The sequence below is a fragment of the Gossypium hirsutum genome, chromosome A09, assembly GCF_007990345.1.
Source record: "Gossypium hirsutum isolate 1008001.06 chromosome A09, Gossypium_hirsutum_v2.1, whole genome shotgun sequence".
In the NCBI taxonomy this organism is placed as follows: Eukaryota; Viridiplantae; Streptophyta; class Magnoliopsida; order Malvales; family Malvaceae; genus Gossypium; species Gossypium hirsutum.
The window spans coordinates 25516207-25535534 of record NC_053432.1 but is presented as its reverse complement, the minus strand read 5'-3'; the positions used below and the strand labels follow the sequence as shown (position 1 = coordinate 25535534).

Sequence of the window (19328 nt, the reverse complement as noted above, 5' to 3'; positions counted from 1 at the left end):
CTTTTCCACTATTAAATCCTCTAAATCGGATACAACAGAACAATCATCAATTGTGTCAGGAAATAGCATAGACTTAAAAACATTAAATGTTACCCTATTATCCTAAACACACATCATAAGCTCGCCCTTCTGGACATCAATAAGGGTCCTTTCGGTTGCTAAGAACGGTTTTACTAGGATAATTGGCACTTCTTTGTCTGCTTCAAAGTCTAGGATAACAAAATCAGCAGGGAAGATAAATTTATCTACACGTACCAATACATCATCGATTTTTCCTTCTGGATGTACTAAGGATTGATCTGCTAGTTGAAGTGTAACTGTAGTAGGTCTAACTTCCCTTATCCCCAAAATTCTAAATATTGACATAGGCATCAAGTTTATACTTGCACCTAAGTCACATAGTGCCTTACCACAATATGTTGCTCCAATGTTGCAAGGTATGGTAAAACATCCAGGATCCTTCAGCTTTGGGGGTAGTTTGTCTTGAAGATATGCACTGCATTCCTTCGTTAGAGCTACTGTCTCAAATTCTCCAAGTCTTCGTTTTTTGGACAGGATATCCTTCATGAACTTGACGTAGTTCAGAATTTGTTCAAGTGCTTTAACCAACGGGACTTTGATGTGAAGTTGCTTGAGTACGTCTAGGAATTTCTTGAATTGAATTTCCTATTCCTGTTTCTGAAGTCTTTGAGGGTAGGGTGGTGGTGGTTTCTTTACTGGAACTGGTTGATTCATTTTCTACGGCAATTCTGCATCTAACGGAGTTGTTAGTTGATCGGAATTAGCTGGTTCTAGAATTACCTTGTCAGGTTTTGCAAATTCTGGTTCTTGTGAAACTGGAATTTCAACACTCAGTTAAACTTCCTCTGAGTCTTGAGCATCAGCTAGCTCCTTTTCAGCTTCGATAGTGTTGGGCTCTACTGTCTTTCCGCTCCTTAATGTTAACGCTTTGCAATGTTCCTTCCCCGGTTTTCTTAGAAGTATCACTAGGTAAAGCACCTTGTGGTTAGTTCCTGAGTTCAGTAGCAAGCAGGCCCACTTGATTCTCCAAATTCCTTAGAGTGGTGTCGTTTTTCACCATGTATGCCTTTAATAAGTTCTCTAAGCTATTGGATGATTCAGCCTGAGTTGGTTTCTGAGCTTGTTGGGAAAAACTAAGCGGTTGAGTCAGTCTAAGTTGAGCGTAGTTGTTACTGGCTCCAGCGCCTTGGTTACTCCAGGAAAAATTCGGGTGGTTTCGCCACGATAGGTTATAGAAGTTGGATTGCAGTCCTTTCCTTCCTTGATTTTGGTTTTGGTTACCCATGTAATATATGGATTCGGGGTTTGATGGACAGTCTTCGAACAAATGTCCTTTCCCATAATAAACACAAGCTATACTCTCAAATTGGTGAGGTGGTTGGGCTGCAAAACTATTAGACCCATTAGTGGTAAGATTCTTAAGCATTAAAGAGATTGAAGATACCTGAGATGCAAGTGAAGTGAGAGCGTCCACTTCAGGTATTCCAGTGACTCGTCTTCCTGAAGCGGCCCGATTGGTTGGCCATTGATAATTGTTATTGGCGATCCTCTCGATTATTTTGTAAGCCTCATTATAAGACTTAGAAAGGAGAGTGCCGTTAGCAGAAGCATCCGCTACCATCTTGGTGTGAGCATTGATGTAATAGCCGAAAATTGGGTCTAGTTCGAACAGAGGTTTCGGGACCACAAAATTTGAGATAGAAATAATTATTTTATGATTATTTTGAGGTATATAATATGATTGCATGATTGTGTGAAAATTTCGTGAAGAAATTCTATGGATAAAGTGCTCAATTTGAAGTTAGGGACTAAATTGAATAAGTTGCAAAACTTGCATTCTAGAAGTTTCTAGTATGAAATTGCTTTGAAATATTAATTAGGAGGTATTAAATAGCAATTTGACCAATTTTTAAGTGATGGAAAAAATTGGACATGGAATTTTTGAAAGTTTAGTAATGAAGGGCATTTTGGTCATTTGGTAATTAAAAGAAATAAAAAGGAAAAATAAAGCCAAAATTGACTCATCTTTTTCATGGAGGCTGAAATTAGCATGGGGGAAGCCATGGATAGGGTTTTCAAGCTTTCCAAGCTCAATAGTAAGTCCGTTCTAACCCCATTTTTCAAGTTCTTTACGTTTTTAGAATCCCGGTAATTTGATTAAGCTTATTCTAGCAATAATTTAAGCTAGGGTTCATATTTGGAAAAATACCCATAGGTGAAATGTGTTTATTTTGATGTTTTATGATAGAATATGAGGTTTTAAATTATGTTAGACAACTTGTGCTACTCGGTTTTGAGTGAAAACGAGTAAAAGGGCTTAATCGATAAAAATACCTAATAGTCATAAGTATATGTTAGAGTGAGAATTTGATGTTGCCATAGAAGAGAAAAGTAATCAACATGTCATAAAACATGAGAATAAGGGATGAAGTTTAATTCCCGAGCCTAGGGGCAAAAGCGTAAATATGTAAAAGTTTAGGGGCAAAATTGTAATTTTTCCAAAGTTTGAATTAAGGACTTTTTTGAATAGAAAATTAATTAAATAAGTAAAATATGATGTTTTAGATCCCGGAAAATGAGATTTGAACGTAGAATGAGAGAAAAATCGAAAATTGGGAAAGTTGGTAAATTGGCCGTTTTAGTATCGAGGTAAGTTCATATGTATAATAAGCATTAATTTATGCATGTTTCAATATAAAATTGATATATTTATTATGATTTCCGAGGTGTTGAAAGTATGTAAGTTGGTATGATAATAATACAGCAATAATGCTGTAATTTATATTTGAAAGTTAAATTTAGTGAATTAATTGAATTATGTTAAATTAAATGATTATGGTGCCAAGTATATGAATTGATTTAAAAATATGTCTATGGTACATGAAGTGCATTGAATTATCATACATAAATGTGATTTCTATGATTATGGATATTATGGGAAATTGTAAGTTCATATGATTTTTAATAAGGCAATGTGTTATTGCCTTGATATTAAATGAGATGTAAGTTTATATGTAAGTAATACATCAATATTGCTTGTATTATGATATTTTATAATAATATTGGAAATATGTTTGTGGATAATTACTTGATTGGTGAAATTATTGGAAAAGAGAGAGAAATCCTGGTTGAACCTTCGAAAAGATTGGATGATACAGATAGTATGTAGCTAGGTCACATGTATGGTGCTAAGTGCACATCATGTGTACAAGAGAGCTACAAGACATTATGATTTAGCTAGGTCGCATGGGTGATACTATGTGTACACCATGTAGACAAGAGAGCTACGGGATATATGTAGCTAGGTCGCATGCGTGGTTCCAGGTGAAGGACACCATGTAGACAAGAGAGCTACGAGATAAATTGGCTAGGTCACATGGGTGGTACTGAGTGTTCACCATGTGTACAAGAGAGTCAAACTATATGATGGGTGGAGCTATGTGCTGAAACCACCAAGTATCAAGGATTGATCCGAAGTGTTCAACGGGAGACTCTCTATGTATTGCTTTGTGAGCTTTGTGATGAATAAGTGCAGGAACTTGGTTATGTGAATGATTGTTCATTAAGTGACCAGGATGTGGTAAGGTTATAAACAAGTAAGTTATACATGAGAATGATTTTATGGTGATCTTGTGATCATGGGCCTATACTTGTGATGTATGAAATGCAGTGAAAATGATTTGTGATATGTATGTTAAAATGAGGTTATTACAAAGAAAGTGTGAAAGAGTGAATTAGCAATAAAACTGTTTTGGACAGTAGCAGTGACATGACTTTGAAAAATCACCAAAAATAGTAGAAATTGAATCAGAGACTGAATGAGATATAAAATTAAATCTTAATGAGTCGATTTTCATATGAAAGAAACAAAGCAAGAAAATGAGTTCTATATTTTGAGATATTTATGTTTTTGTGAGACTGGAATGATTACATGATCCCCTATTCTGACTTTGGAAAATCACAAAAATTTGGAGAAAAATAATTAGAAGCTCAAACTTATATTTTTAAAATCCCTAAGGAGTCTATTTTCAAGACAAATCAATAAGAACACTATCCAAGTTCTGTACTATGAGATAATTAATTTTTAGTGAAGAGAGGTCAGAACTGTCAGAAAGTGAAACAGGGGAAATTTTAATGAATAAAATGTACTAATTGGCTAAACCAAAAATTATGAAAATTTTATGGTGGAAAGATATGTGAGTCTAGTTTCAGTTTAAATTTATGGGTCTTAATTTGGAGCTCTGTATCTCAAATTATAAATAAGTAAGTGACTATGAGTCGTGTGGACAGTTTGATGTGAGCATTTATTAGTAAATTGTGAAATTGTACTTACAAGAATGCTATATTCATTAAGGATGTGGAATGGAGAGGAGGAGAAGGAAAATAAATATATGTGGAATACATGGAAACTATGGTATATGAAATATTGATATAATGAAATAAATGATATGTGTTTATAAGAAAACAGAAAGAGAATGATATGTATCATGACATGTGTATATATATATATGACTAGTCTCAATGTAATGCTTGTTGGGTATGGAGTTGAATTGAAATGTTTCAGGCAAACATGCTATTTTGCACATCTGAATTATGGTATTTTATAAATATATGATCTAGTTTTAAATATGAATGCTTGATGATTAAGCTGAAGATATTTGGTAAGATGATAATCTTGGTATAAATGTATAAGTGGTACTATAATAAACAAGGTAAAATGAGTATGAGAGACACATGTATGATGACATACAAATGCTATGTTTGTGGTTTAGTAGAGAATATTTAATCATTAAATGAATACCATGTTATATGCTTTTGATTTTGTATAAGTGTGTAAGAGATTAAGGTTGACCAAAGCTTGGAAACTAGCCTAGGTATATTCCACACAGGCGAGACACGACCATCTGTCTCAGCTGTGTATGGAACACGACTTTGGGACAAGGGCGTGTGGAGCCTTAAAGCATGAAAATTCCAAGATTTTTGTAAGCTCTTGGTTTAGTCCCGAACCCTTTCTAAAGTATGTTTTGGGCTTCGTAGACTCAAATAAGGGACTAAAGTATGTTTTGGGCTTCGTAGACTCAAATAAGGGACTAAAGTATGTTTTGGGCTTCGTACACTCAAATAAGGGACTATGTGTAAGTAAATGAACGTTTTGAAATATGAATAAAAAATTTATGGCCCGTATTTTATTTTAATGTTTGTATGTTTGTCCGGTAACGCCTCGTACCTTATCCCTGCCTCGGGTACGGCTAAGGGGTGTTACAATTGAGACCATTAGAAAATGTTTCAAGTTGGATGCAATGTGGGATTCCATGATGAGGGCATTTCTGTAATAGTTTTTTGTATCGTTCCCATGCCTCATACAAGGACTCGTCATCCATTTGTTGGAAGGCAGTGATCTCGTTCCTCAACTTAGCATTCTTGCTAGGCTAGAAATACTTCATGAGGAATCTTTCGGCTAACTCTTGCCATGTAGAAATTGAGTTTGGTGGCAATGAATTCAACCAGGCTTGAGCTCTATCCCTTTGTGAGTACGGGAACAGCTTTAATCGTAATGCATCTTCGGGAACTCCAGCTAATTTGAAAGAGTCGCTCACCTCCATAAATAGTCTTAAGTAAAGATGAGAATCTTCAGTAGGCATTCCACTAATTTGGAATAGGACTGGCTTCAGCTCGAATTGTTGTACCTTGATTTCAGGTCTCCTAATGCCCAGATTAAGATCGTTAAATACTAGCACAACATATTGTCTTACGGCTCTATCACTATTATCAGCAATAAGGATAGGATTTTGAGCAAGGTTTGCTCCATTTCCTTGATTCATATTCTCGAAGTTCATTCCTTCAGTCCTTCTCTGGTTCGCTTGTCTTTTTTGTTGTCAAAAGGTTCGTTCTATCTCAGGGTCTACAGGAAGTAAGTCAATAATCTGGTCAATACTCATAAACACCTGAAATAATCACAAGAAAAAAAATTAAGTAAAATTTTAAACAAGAAAATAAACCAAAATGTAAAACTAACAAATTAACAAATAATGCCTTTTTTTAAAAATAATCCTGGCAACGGCGACTTGGAACGACGGAAATGTGCAAGTGTACACAATCGCAACAAGTAATAAAGTGACAAGTAAATGTCGAGTTATCGTACCCACAGGGACTGTAAAAAGAATTATTTATGAAATTAATTGTAAAACACTTTGGTGAGGTAAAAATAATTTGCTTGTAAAAAATGGTCAAAAACTGCTTAAAAAAACTAAGTAAATAATTAAAAATAAAACAAAGGAGTTCTAATGCACGATTTCAATTAAGATTTAATTAAGGTAACATATTTGTGTTGGATTAATTATATTTCTTGAACTCAGAATTATTAAACTCATGTTTACACTGTTACGAATAAATTCACAGCAACCCAGTAATTTGCTAACTTATGAACAAACTTACATACAAAAATCCATTCATCTCTTGATATATCCCTATGTCAATTCAACCGACTAAACAAATTCTAGTAACCAAACATGTTATTACACATACATACTCATTAAACTGAACTAATCTCTTGCATATCCCTATGTCAATTCGCACGATTAATTAAATCTAATCAGCATATAAAAGACTATGTGAGGTAACAAGACATGTAACGCCCCAAAAATCCTGAATTTCATTTTTTCTTTTTTTTTCGGTTTTGATAAAAGGTGTGCTTAATATTCCTAGTCAAGTTGTTATCTATGTGATAATAGGCCTTGGTTAAGTTTTGAGTTTGAACTTTGGGGTGAAGGAATTTATAGTTTAATAATTAAAAAAACCTTGATGGCAAGTAGTTTGGTTTTTAAATAAAAAAATGGAGGAATTAGACACAAGGAGCCTTGTGTTGGAATGGCAAGTAGCATCACATATGGGGCTTAGAGGTGGCGTCACATGCTTGGCAAGGAGGTTTGGGGTTCGAATCCCTCCTTGCTCAAAAGAAGGATTTATTTTTTCTCAAATAATAGCCAGTAGTGGCGTTGGATGTGAACTCTGAAAGGAGTGATCAGAGGAGAAATTTAAGGAAAGGATTAAGGACTTATCAGGGAGAAAAGTTAGGAGGTGAGGAGTGTTGTGACAGCCCTAATGTGACCCTAGTCGGAAAGTGGTTTCGGGACCACAAAACCGAGTCATAGAAATAATTAACCGTCATATTTGATGCTTATTATATGTATATATGCATGTGTGAAAATTTCATATTTGAATTTTGTTAATTGTAAGTGAATTTTAGTAAATAGGACTTATGTGAGAAAATTTAGAAATGTGCTAGGCAAATGTAAAGTGGCCTATTAATGCATGTTATAGAAATGATGGGTTTGCATGTCAAATTACCCAAAATTTGAGCTAGTGGCCGGCCATGCTATGGGTCATAACATATTATAAACATGTTGTGTTAATGTTTTATGTTAGAAATAATTAAATAAAAGAGAAGAAAGAGGATGGTGCTCATCTTCTTCTCCTACCTCTCTCAAGCCGAAACAAAGAGGAAAAATAAGGGAAAACTTACCTAGAGTAATTCGGCATTCATCTTTAGCTATTAGGAGGTAAGCTTTGAATTTGTTGATTTGGCTTTATATTATGCTAAGTTAATTTGTGAATGCACTCTTGCTAATGTCAAGAAAGTTGAGATTTCCTATGGTGATTTGAGCAAGATGCCGAATGATTAAGTGTTGGAATTAGGGGCTATTTTCATGTTGTAGGGAACAATGGGGGAATGACTAGAATGGGGTAAAAATTTTTGGATGAGTAGCTTAGAGACACCTTGTACATTCGGTCAAAAATTGAGTCTATTTAGAATGTTAACTTCTTCCTCTATGATTATTTTTCCTTGCATGTTAAATGGTTCTTGATAAGGCCGAATAAGTTATGAAATTTTTTTATAAATGTATGAAGTTCAAGGTGCAAAAATTTTAGTCTTGATGTTATGAATAATTCGGTTGAAATAAGGAGAATGGGAGTTGTCATTTAGGTTAAGATCAAAGAAATTAATCTTGTTAAAACTTTAAACTAATAATGCCCATATGTGTGATAGCCGAACATAGACCTTGTTTAAAGTCTTGGTCAAAGGCCGGTTAAGTGTTTTGAATGGATAAGCTAGGTGTTTGATCTTTTTTGGTTTGGCATAGTACATGATATTTTGCTAGTGAGGTTTTGAATAATTTAATTAATGTTAGATATATGAAAAAATTCTTATGTTCGATTTTGGACGATATATATGTATGTACAAATAACCTATTTAGCTATGGATATCTAAGGTGTTAAATAATAAAACTCTTGATGACTTGGGTTATATAGCATTCGGCCAATGACTATATGGGCTTGCTAATTCGGTTTAAGTGAAGAAACTATGATCGAGAGATATGACTAAATTGTGGACTTTGACAATTTAAATGATGCATTTGACTTGTGTACCGACTTAGGATGATATGTGTTTCTATACAAAGTTAGATGGTGTTGATGAAATTCGATAATGCATGATGTTTAAATAGTATTGAACAAGGTCATTGTCCTTAAATTGTATGACATACATGTATTGAATGGAATTGCCCAAGTGAAAAATAATTAAATAAATTTATTTGTTTAAATTTAAGCTCAAGAGTAAAGGGGAACTAAATCTGATAAAGGAAAGGAAAAAGTGGTCGAATAGCTGTTGAAATCGTTTGACAACAACTGAGGTAAGTTTTCGAGTAATGGAACTTAGATTATGATTCGATTAGATCATGTTATAAGCAAATCAAAATCATGCTCTTTGTATGTAGCTATTGAGCCGAAAATGATAATGCTTGATAAGTGACTTGTGTTTAAATTCTAATTATGAAAATGAAATATAGATGTGTCATGATTTATTGATATGTGCATGAATATTCGGATGATAACCGGGCTAAGTCCCGAAGGCATTTGAGCGAGTAGCTATATCTGGCTAATTCCCGAAGGTACTTGGTTTGGAAATAAGCAATCTTGCTGTAATAATTTCAATTAATACGCTCGTAAAACCCCAACGATGAGGTATGTTTTGTATATGCATTGGAATAATTGATTTCTTTTAAATAGTATTCGCTCAATCGATTAACAAGCTTCCGGCCTTTAGTCAAGTTGATTCCTTATGTATGAATATAAGGGTTGGAAATGTGAAGTAGGTATGATTGTGAGAATATGTGTATATGAAATTATTCGTTTAGTCATATGATTGTTATCCTTCAGTTGTGCATGATTTCATTACTCAAAACTTACTAAGCATTAAATGCTTATTCCGTTTCTTTGATTCTTTGTTTTATAGATTTTGGTTCGTCAGCTATCGGATTCAGGAGTGTCAAAGTCGAAGTCATCCACACTATCAAAGCCCTGTTGGTACTCTTTTAGTTGAACTCTGAAAATGGCATGTATAGGACTACCCTTTTGTTGTTGGTCATGTACCTTTCGGTATTGTATATATTTGGATAGCCATGCGAAAATGGCTTATATATATTTTGAGCATAGCGTTATAATCATCTTGTATGTTTTTCATGGAGTGTTATGGAAATGTTGGTAACGATTAGCCATTGGAATGGTTAATCACGATCATTTTGGTGCTATGTATGACAAAATTTTAGTTGATCCATGGAAAACCATGAAATAGGTAAAGTTTACCTTAAAAATAGATGCTGACAGCATGTGGATTTAAAAAATCACTAAAAATAGTAGGAATGGAATTAAATAGTGAATAAATTATGTAATCTAACCTTGATGAATCTATTTTTATATGAAAGTAACGAAACGATCATATGAGCCGTATTTTATGAGATGTTTAAGTTTTCGTGAAACAGGGCCAGAGCGATTTCTGGATCCTCAGTTCCGACTTTGGAAATTCACTATAAATTAACTATAGATAATTAGAAGTCATGCATTATATTTACAGATTCCTTTTTGAGTCTAGTTTCTTTAGAAATAAACGACATAAGTATTGAAGCCCTGTACAGGGAGAAATCCAAGTCGTAATGCGCGAAGGTCAGAATGGTCGAACCTTGTAACGGGGGAGACTTTAACTAATAAAATGTACTAATTGGCCCTTCCAAAAATTCTAGAAAAATATTTGTGGATGGATATATGAGTCTAGTTTCAGGGAAAATTTACAGAATCAGTTTTCGAGTTTTGAAACTCGAGATATGATTTTTAAAGTGACTGTGATGCAGTTAACTAGCTTGTCTGGAATTTTAAAATGAACTGTGTTAATAAATGAAATAAGTCTGTTAACACCTCGTGTTCGACTCCGGCAACGGTCTTGGGTACGGGGTGTTACAATTTTATTGGTATCAGAGCTACGGTTTAGTCGATTCTAGGACTACCGTAATACGTTTGGGTCTAGCTATACATGCCATTATGTGTTTATTTGATAGTGTGGTGATTTCTGACAGTTAAAATGTGTTTCCTTATAGAAATGGATCCCGATCCCAACCGAACGGTAGCTGATTATCTTGAGAGTGTAGTGCCTGCTCCCGCACAAGGGACAGCGCCAGTCGACTCTCAACCTATTGCTAGTAATCAGAATGATGAAGCTAGACAAGCTTTTTATAGCGTGATGAATGATTGGTTCAACCAATACATTCGAACTAATACGGCTGTTCCACAACCCCCATTCCAGACTAATACAACCCCCGCACCTGCAATACCTCCGGTAACTGACCAAATAAGGTCAAATAAGCCCCCGGTTGACAGAATTCGAAAACACAGGGCTACTGAATTTAAAGCTACGGACAGCGACGATGCTGAGCAAGCTGAATTTTGGTTGGACAACACTATTCGGGTACTTGATGAAGTATCTTGTACACCCGATGAATGCCTAAAGTGTACTATCTCCTTGCTACGTGATTCTGCCTACTATTGGTGGAATACGTTGATTTCTGTTGTGCCTAGAGAGCAAGTAACTTGGGAGTTTTTCCAAACTGAGTTTCGGAAAAAGTATATCAGTCAAAGATTCATTGATCAAAAATGGAAGGAATTTCTTGAACTTAAACAAGATTCCATGTCAGTTACTGATTATGAACGAAAGTTTCTAAGGCTTAGCCGGTACGCTCGAGAATGCATTTCTTCAGAAGCTGTGATGTGTAAACGTTTCGAGGATTGATTGAACGATGATATAAAGCTGTATGTTGGCATTTTAGAAATCCGAGAATTTGTGGTACTTGTCGAACGAGCTTGCAAAGCCGAAGAGGTCAGTAAGGAGAAAAGAAAAGCTGATATGGGAGCAAAGGAGTTCCGTAAGAGATCTTCGGGAAAGCCCATTCAACAGTCATCGAAGAAATTTAGAGATGGCTTAGGCCGGTCTAGAGACACTTCGGGTTTTTCTAGACGAGATCGTGATCGACCCCCTGTGAGTACACGAGTCACTTCGGTCGCCAGTGTTGGAAATGATCGTCGAGACAGAACGGAGTGCCAGTATTGTGGTAAATGGCATTCGGGGAGTTGGAGATTCCATGACCGCTCCTGTTACAAGTGCGGATCAGTTGACCACTTTATTAAAGATTGCCCGAGATTTTCTGAACAGAATGTAAATCAGAGTGGGAAACCGGGTGCTACCACTGCTCGGGGTAGACCATCTAGGAATACGGGCAATGCTAGTGGCGGTCAGAGAGGATCTAGAGATGTTACAACCAGATCTGAGGCTCGTGCTCCTGCTAGAGCTTATGCTATACGCGCACGCGAGGATGATTCCTCGCCAGATGTTATTACTGGTACTTTTACTCTCTTTGGTACTAATGTGATTGCTTTGATTGACCCTGGTTCTACTCATTCTTATATATGTGAAACCTTAGCATCCAGGAAGACTTTACCTGTTGAGTCTACTGAGTTTGTAATTTGGGTGTCAAATCCCTTGGGTCGTTACGTGCTTGTCGACAAAGTGTGTAAGAAATGTCCCCTAGTAATCTGAGGTTTCTGTTTTCTGGCCGATTTGATGCTTTTACCGTTTGATGAATTTGATGTTATCCTCTGTATGGATTGGTTGACCGTACATGATGCAATTGTAAATTGCAAAAGAAAAACCATTGATTTGAGGTGTGTAAATAACGAGATAATCCAAGTTGAGTCTACGGACTTGAATGGGTTACCAGCTGTAATATCATCAATGTTGGCTCAGAAATATGTAAGAAAGGGGTGTGAAGCATACCTTGCGTATGTACTTGATGACAAAGAGTTAGAAAAGAAACCTGAATCTGTACCGGTGGTTTGTGAATACCCGGATGTTTTTCCCGAAGAATTACCGGGTTTACCACCTGTTCGGGAGGTAGAGTTTGGTATTGAGCTTGTACCTGGGACTACACCGATTTCAATAGCTCTGTATCGTATGGAACCAACCGAGTTAAAAGAGTTGAAAGCTCAGTTGCAAGAGTTGACGGATAGAGGTTTCGCTCGACCAAGTTTCTTACATTGGGGTGCACCAGTATTGTTTGTGAAAAAGAAGGACGGAACCATGAGGTTGTTCATCGACTATCGTCAGCTGAATAAAGTGACAATAAAGAATAAATATCCGTTACCGCGTATTGATGATTTGTTTGATCAACTAAAGGGAGCCTCGGTGTTTTCAAAGATAGATTTGAGATCGGGTTATTATCAGTTGCGAATTCGAGATTCGGACATACCCAAAACTGCTTTCAGAACGAGATACGGTCACTACGAATTCTTAGTGATGCCGTTTGGGCTCACTAATGCCCCCGCAGTATTTATGGATCTGATGAATCGGATCTTCAGACCGTATTTAGATCTGTTTGTAGTTGTGTTTATCGATGATATTTTGGTCTATTCGAGAAATGAAACCGATCATGCTGAACACCTGGGATTAGTGTTTCAAATTTTACGGGATAAGCAGTTGTATGCTAAGTTCAGTAAGTGTGCGTTCTGGTTAAGAGAGGTTAGCTTCTTGGGACATGTGGTATCTGCATCGGGTATTCGAGTTGATCCGAGCAAAAATTTCAGCCATACTTAACTGGAAGCCTTCGAGAAATATTACTGAAGTTCGGAGCTTTTTGGGACTTGCCGGTTACTACAGACGCTTTGTAAAGGGTTTCTCGATGATAGCCACACCAATAACGAAACTACTTCAGAAAGATGTTAAGTTCGAATGGACGGAAAAATGTCAGAAAAGTTTCGATCAACTGAAAACTTATTTGACTGAAGCTCCAATTCGAGTGCAGCCCGAATCAGGCAAAGAGTTTGTCATTTATAGTGACGCATCCCTACTTGGGTTGGGTTGCGTATTGATGCAAGAGGGTCGAGTTGTAGCTTATGCGTCTAGACAACTGAAGCCACATGAGAAAAATTATCCGACCCATGATCTCGAACTAGCTGCCATCGTGTTCGCTTTGAAAATATGGCGACATTACTTATTTGGTGAGAAGTGCCATATATATTCGGATCACAGAAGTCTCAAATATTTGATGACTCAAAGAGACTTGAATCTGCGATAAAGACGTTGGCTCGAGTTGTTAAAAGATTATGAGCTTGTCATTGACTATCACCCGGGAAAGGCTAATGTGGTTGCGGATCCTTTAAGTCGTAAATCACTATTTGCTTTACGAGCGATGAATGTACACTTGTCTGTTCTATCCGACAATGTGTTAGTAGCAGAATTAAAGGCCAAACCATTGTTGATTCATCAAATTCGTGAAGCTCAGAAAGTCGATGATGAATTGGTCGTAAGATGGGCTGAATGTGTTTCGAATATGGAATCAGAGTTTCAAATTAATGATGACGATTGTTTGAGGTTTAGAAGTCGTTTGTGTGTTCCAAGAAATTCAGAACTTATTTCGATGATTCTGAATGAAGCTCATTGTAGCCGAATGTCAATTCACCCGGGGAGTACGAAAATGTACAACGATCTAAGACGTTAGTTTTGGTGGCATGGTATGAAACGAGACATTTCTGATTTTGTTTCGAAGTGTTTAATATGTCAACAAGTGAAGGCGGAACATCAAGTGCCTACGGGTTTACTTCAGCCAATCATGATACCTGAATGGAAATGGGATCAAGTCACGATGGATTTTGTATATGGGTTGCCAGTATCGGCAAGTAAGAAAGATGAGATTTGGGTTGTTGTTGATAGACTGACTAAGTCGGCTCACTTTATCCCCGTACGTATGGATTTTTCATTGGATAAACTAGCTGAATTGTATGTTTCTCAGATTGTGAGATTACACGGGGTACCTATTTCTATTGTGTCGGACAGAGATCCGAGATTCACCTCGCGATTTTGGAAGAAATTGCAAGAAGCTTTGGGTACCAAGCTACATTTTAGCACTGCTTTTCATCCTCAAACCGATGGTCAATCCGAGTGGATAATTCAGATACTCGAGGATATGTTGAGATGTTGCATCCTTGAGTTTAGTGGTTCATGGGAACGGTATTTACCTTTGATTGAATTCGCTTACAACAATAGTTTTCAATCAAGTATTAAGATGGCACCTTACGAGGCTTTATACGGTCGTGAATGCCGTACACCATTGTTTTGGACCGAGCTCTGTGAAAGTAAAATTTTCGGAGTTGATTTGATTAAAGATGTTGAGCAGAAAGTAAAAATAATTCGTGAAAGTCTGAAGGCATCATCCGATTGTCAAAAGTCGTACGCGGATTTAAAATGAAGAGATATTAAGTATCAGGTGGGAGACAAAGTGTTTCTTAAGGTTTCACCTTGGAAAAAGATACTCAGATTTGGCCGTAAGGGCAAACTGAGTCCGAGATTCATTGGGCCGTATGAAATCTCCGAACGAGTTGGTCTAGTTGCATATAGGTTGCTTTTACCCCCTGAACTTGAAAGGATTCACAACGTTTTTCATGTTTTGATGCTTCGACGTTACAGATCTGATCCTTCGCACATAATTAGTCCATCAGAGGTTGAAATTCAATCTGACTTGAGTTATGAAGAAGAACCGATTCGTATCCTAGCTCGTGAAGTGAAAGAGTTGCGAAACAAAAGGGTTCCGTTAGTAAAGGTGTTATGGTTCAAACACGGAATCGAAGAAGCTACTTGGGAAACCGATAACTCTAAGAAAGAACGATACCCAAACCTATTTACCGGTAAGAATTTCGGGGACGAAAATTTCTTAAGTGGGGAAGAGCTGTGACAACCCTAATGTGACCCTAGTCGGGAAGTGGTTTCGGGACCACAAAACCGAGTCATAGAAATAATTAACCGTCATATTTGATGCTTATTATATGTATATATGCATGTGTGAAAATTTCATATTTAAATTTTGTTAATTGTAAGTGAATTTTAGTAAATAGGACTTATGTGAGAAAATTTAGAAATGTGCTAGGCAAATGTAAAGTGGCCTATTAATGCATGTTATAAAAATGATGGGTTTGCATGTCAAATTACCCAAAATTTGAGCTAGTGGCCGGCCATGCTATGGGTCATAACATATTATAAACATGTTGTGTTAATGTTTTATGTTAGAAATAATTAAATAAAAGAGAAGAAAGAGGATGGTGTTCATCTTCTTCTCCTACCTCTCTCAAGCCGAAACAAAGAGGAAAAATAAGGGAAAACTTACCTAGAGCAATTCGGTTGTGACAGCCCTATAGTGACCCTAGTCAGAAAGCAGTTTCGGGACCGCTAAACCGAGTCACCAAATTATTTGAATGTGATATTTATGGTCTAAAATATGTGAATATGAATGTGTGAAAATTTTAAGCTTCGATTTAGTAATTGTATGTGAATGTAGTACATAGGACTTGTGTGACACTTTTGAAATGTGATAGGCTAATCTATAAGGATCTAATAGTGCATGTAATCAAAAGGGAGGACTTGCATGTCAATTTTCCCCCCCTAATTAGTAGTGGCCGGCCATGAGCATGAGGGTGGACAAAATGTTATGGCTAAAACATGTCATAAACATGTTGGGTTAATGCTTCATGTAACGAATAATAAAATAAAGAGCATGGGCAATAAAGTATTAGTGTTAGTAGGATGAGGAAAAAAAAGAAAGAATGTGTGTGATTGTTCCCCCCCCATTGCCGTGAGTTGAAGGGAAGAAAACAAAAAAAAAGTGTTCATCCTTGAACATCTTTGGCCGAAAACTTTAAGGAGGAAGGAAGAAGAAAGGTTGAAGGGGTTCGGCCATGCATGTAACTAGGCTAAGGTATGTTTGATGTTGTGCCATGAGATTCATGCATGTTTTTAGTAGTTAGCTTGAGTTCTAACTAGCCCATGGTTCAAATCTTTACTATTTCATGGAGATGATATTCGGCTAAGGTGGATTTGTGTTGATGTCATTTGCATGCTAAAAGTGAAGCTTTGTAATGATGCATGTGATGGTGGATTGATGATTCTTGAATCTTCTTTTTAGCATTTTTGAGTGAGACATTACGTTATTTGTTTAACCATGACCAAAATTGAAATGGTATGGTGTTGTGATAAATTCGGCCATGGTAGGAAGTAGAAGAGAAATATGGTTGTTGTTCACGTTATTTGGATGAGGAATGGTAGTAAGGTGAAGTGCAAATGTTAGTGTTTGATTTACTAGTGTACATATGTGTATTGGCCAAGTTTTGAACTTGAAACAAAATGGTGTTTAGTCAATACAAGTGACCATACTTGTAGAATGTATTAAGTGTTGCAATCGGCCTTAACATAGACATGCATGTTCGGCCACATGAATGAGTACATAAGTTGATGTGTATGTTCGGCCATAGGTAAGCATATTGATGGCTTTATCTTGACTTAGAAAATTCGGCTAAGGGGAATATTAGCTAATATGTTGAATTCGATTCGTGATTTCGTACATATGTGACTCTAATGTCTAATGTATATATGGGCTAAGTACCTTGAGCTTCTCTTTTGATGTTCGAATGAATTGTATTAAATTGCTTAATGTGATTAAAAATGCGTATGACCATTTTGTATTTGAGCTAAAGGTGGCCATATGACCCATCAAATTTATTGTCATGTTCGGCCATAAGCTAGCATAATGAGACTTTAATAAGTTAAATTTGTTTGAATTAGCTCAAGAGCTTAGAGGACCAAAGTTGGATAAGGGAAAGGAAAAAGTGATCGAATAGCCGCCGAAATCGTTCGACAACATCTGAGGTAAGTTTTCGAGTAATGGAGCTTAGATTATGATTCGATTAGATTATGTCTTGAGTAAATCAAAATCATGCTCTTTGTATGTGGCTATTGAGCCGAAATTTGTAAGTGTGATAAGTGTTTTGTGTTTGAGCTTTGGTAATGAAAATGAAATATGGATGTTTCATGATTTATTGATATATGTGCATGGTTATTCGAATGATATCCGGGCTAAGTCCCGAAGGCTTTTGTGCTAGGTGACTACAACCGGACTAAGATCCGAAGGCATTCGTGCGAGTTGCTATATCCAGGCTAAGACCCGAAGGCATTTGTGCTAGCGATTATATTCGGGCTAAAACCCGAAGGCATTTGTGCTAGGGACTATATCCGGGCTAAGTCCCGAAGGCATTTATGCTAGTGACCACATCCGGGCTAAGACCCGAAGGCCTTGCGCAAGTAGTTATATCCGGCTAAATCCCGAAGATTACTTGAGTTTGGGAATGAGCGATCTGCTGTAATAATTTCAATTAATACGCTCGTAAAATCTCAACAACGAGGTATGTGTTGTACATGCATTGGATTAATTGATTCCTCTTAAATAGCATTCGCTCAGTCAATTAAGGAGCTTCCGGTTTTTGGTTAAGTTGATCCCTTATGTATGAATATAAGGGTTGGAAATGTGAAGTAGGACTGATTTTTGAGAATATATGTGTATATGAAATTATCCGTTTAGTTATATGAATGCTATACTTCAGTTGAGCCTAATTCCATTGCTCAAAACTTACTAAGCATTAAATGCTTACTCCGTTTCTTTGAATCTCTATTTTATAGATTTTGGTTCGTCAGCTATCGGACTCGGGAGTGTCGAAGTCGAAGTCGCCCACACTATCAAAGCCCCTTTTGGTACACTTTTGGTTGAACTTTGAAATGGCATGTATAGGACTACCCTTTTTGTTGGTCATGGACCCTTTGGTTTTGTATAAATTTGGATAGCCATGCAAAAATGGCTTATATACACTTTGAGCTTAATTTTATAATCGTCTTGTATGATGTTCATTAAGAGGTATGGAAATGTTTGGGAACGATTAGCCATTGGAATGGTTAATCATGATCATATTTTGTGCTATTTATGCAAAAGGGCTAGTTGAATCATGGAAACTATGTAATAGGTAAAGTCTACCTTAAAGGCAGATGCTGACAGCAGCAGTGATGTAGATTTGAAAAATCACTAAAAATAGTAAGAATGGAATTAAATAGTGAATAAATTATTTAATCGAACCTTGATGAATCTATTTTCATAGGAAAGTAACGAAACGATCATATGAACAGTATATTATGATATATTTAAGTTTTTGTGAGACAGGGCCAGAACGGTTTCTGGATTCCTTGTTCCGACTTTGGAAATTCATTATAAATTAACCAGAGGTAATTAGAAGTCATGCCATATATGTATAGATTCGTTTTCGAGTCTAGTTTCTATAGAAACAAACGGCATCAGTATTGAAACCCTGTACAGGGAGATATCCAAGTCGTAATGCGCAAAGGTCAGTGTAGTCGAACCCTGAAACAGGGGAGACTTTAACTAATAAACTGTACTAATTGGCGCGACCAAAAATTCTAGAAAAAATTTGTAGATGAACATATGAGTCTAGTTTCAGGAAAAATTTACGAAACTGGTTTTAGAGTTTTGAAACTCAAGATATGATTTTTAAGGCGACAGTGATGCAGTAACCAGCTTGTCTGGAAAATTTTCAAATGGAGTATGAAAATAAGTGGATTAAGCCCGTTAACCCCTCGTGTCCGACTCCGGCAACGGTCTGGGGTACGGGGTGTTACATCGGCATTCATCTTTAGCTATTAGGAGGTAAGCTTTGAATTTGTTGATTTGGCTTTATATTATGCTAAGTTAATTTGTGAATGCACTCTTGGTAATGCCAAGAAAGTTGAGATTGCCTATGGTGATTTGAGCAAGATGCCGAATGATTAAGTGTTGGAATTAGGGGCTATTTTCATGTTGTAGGGAACAATGGGGAATGACTAGAATGGGGTAAAGATTTTTGGATGAGTAGCTTAGAGACACCTTGTACATTCGGTCAAAAATTGAGTCTATTTAGAATGTTAACTTCTTCCTCTATGATTATTTTTCCTTGCATGTTAAATGGTTCTTGATAAGGCCGAATAAGTTATGAAATTTTTTTATAAATGTATGAAGTTCAAGGTGCAAAAATTTTAGTCTTGATGTTATGAATAATTCGGTTGA

General features: G+C 36.5%; 1 non-coding gene across 1 annotated transcript; it reads left to right on the top strand.

Annotated features, from left to right (window-relative positions):
* Positions 1-5328: 5328 nt before the first annotated feature.
* On the top strand, positions 5329-5435 carry LOC121207328 (small nucleolar RNA R71). Its single transcript, XR_005902419.1, has one exon. It is a non-coding gene; the product is annotated as a small nucleolar RNA R71 (small nucleolar RNA).
* Positions 5436-19328: the final 13893 nt, after the last annotated feature.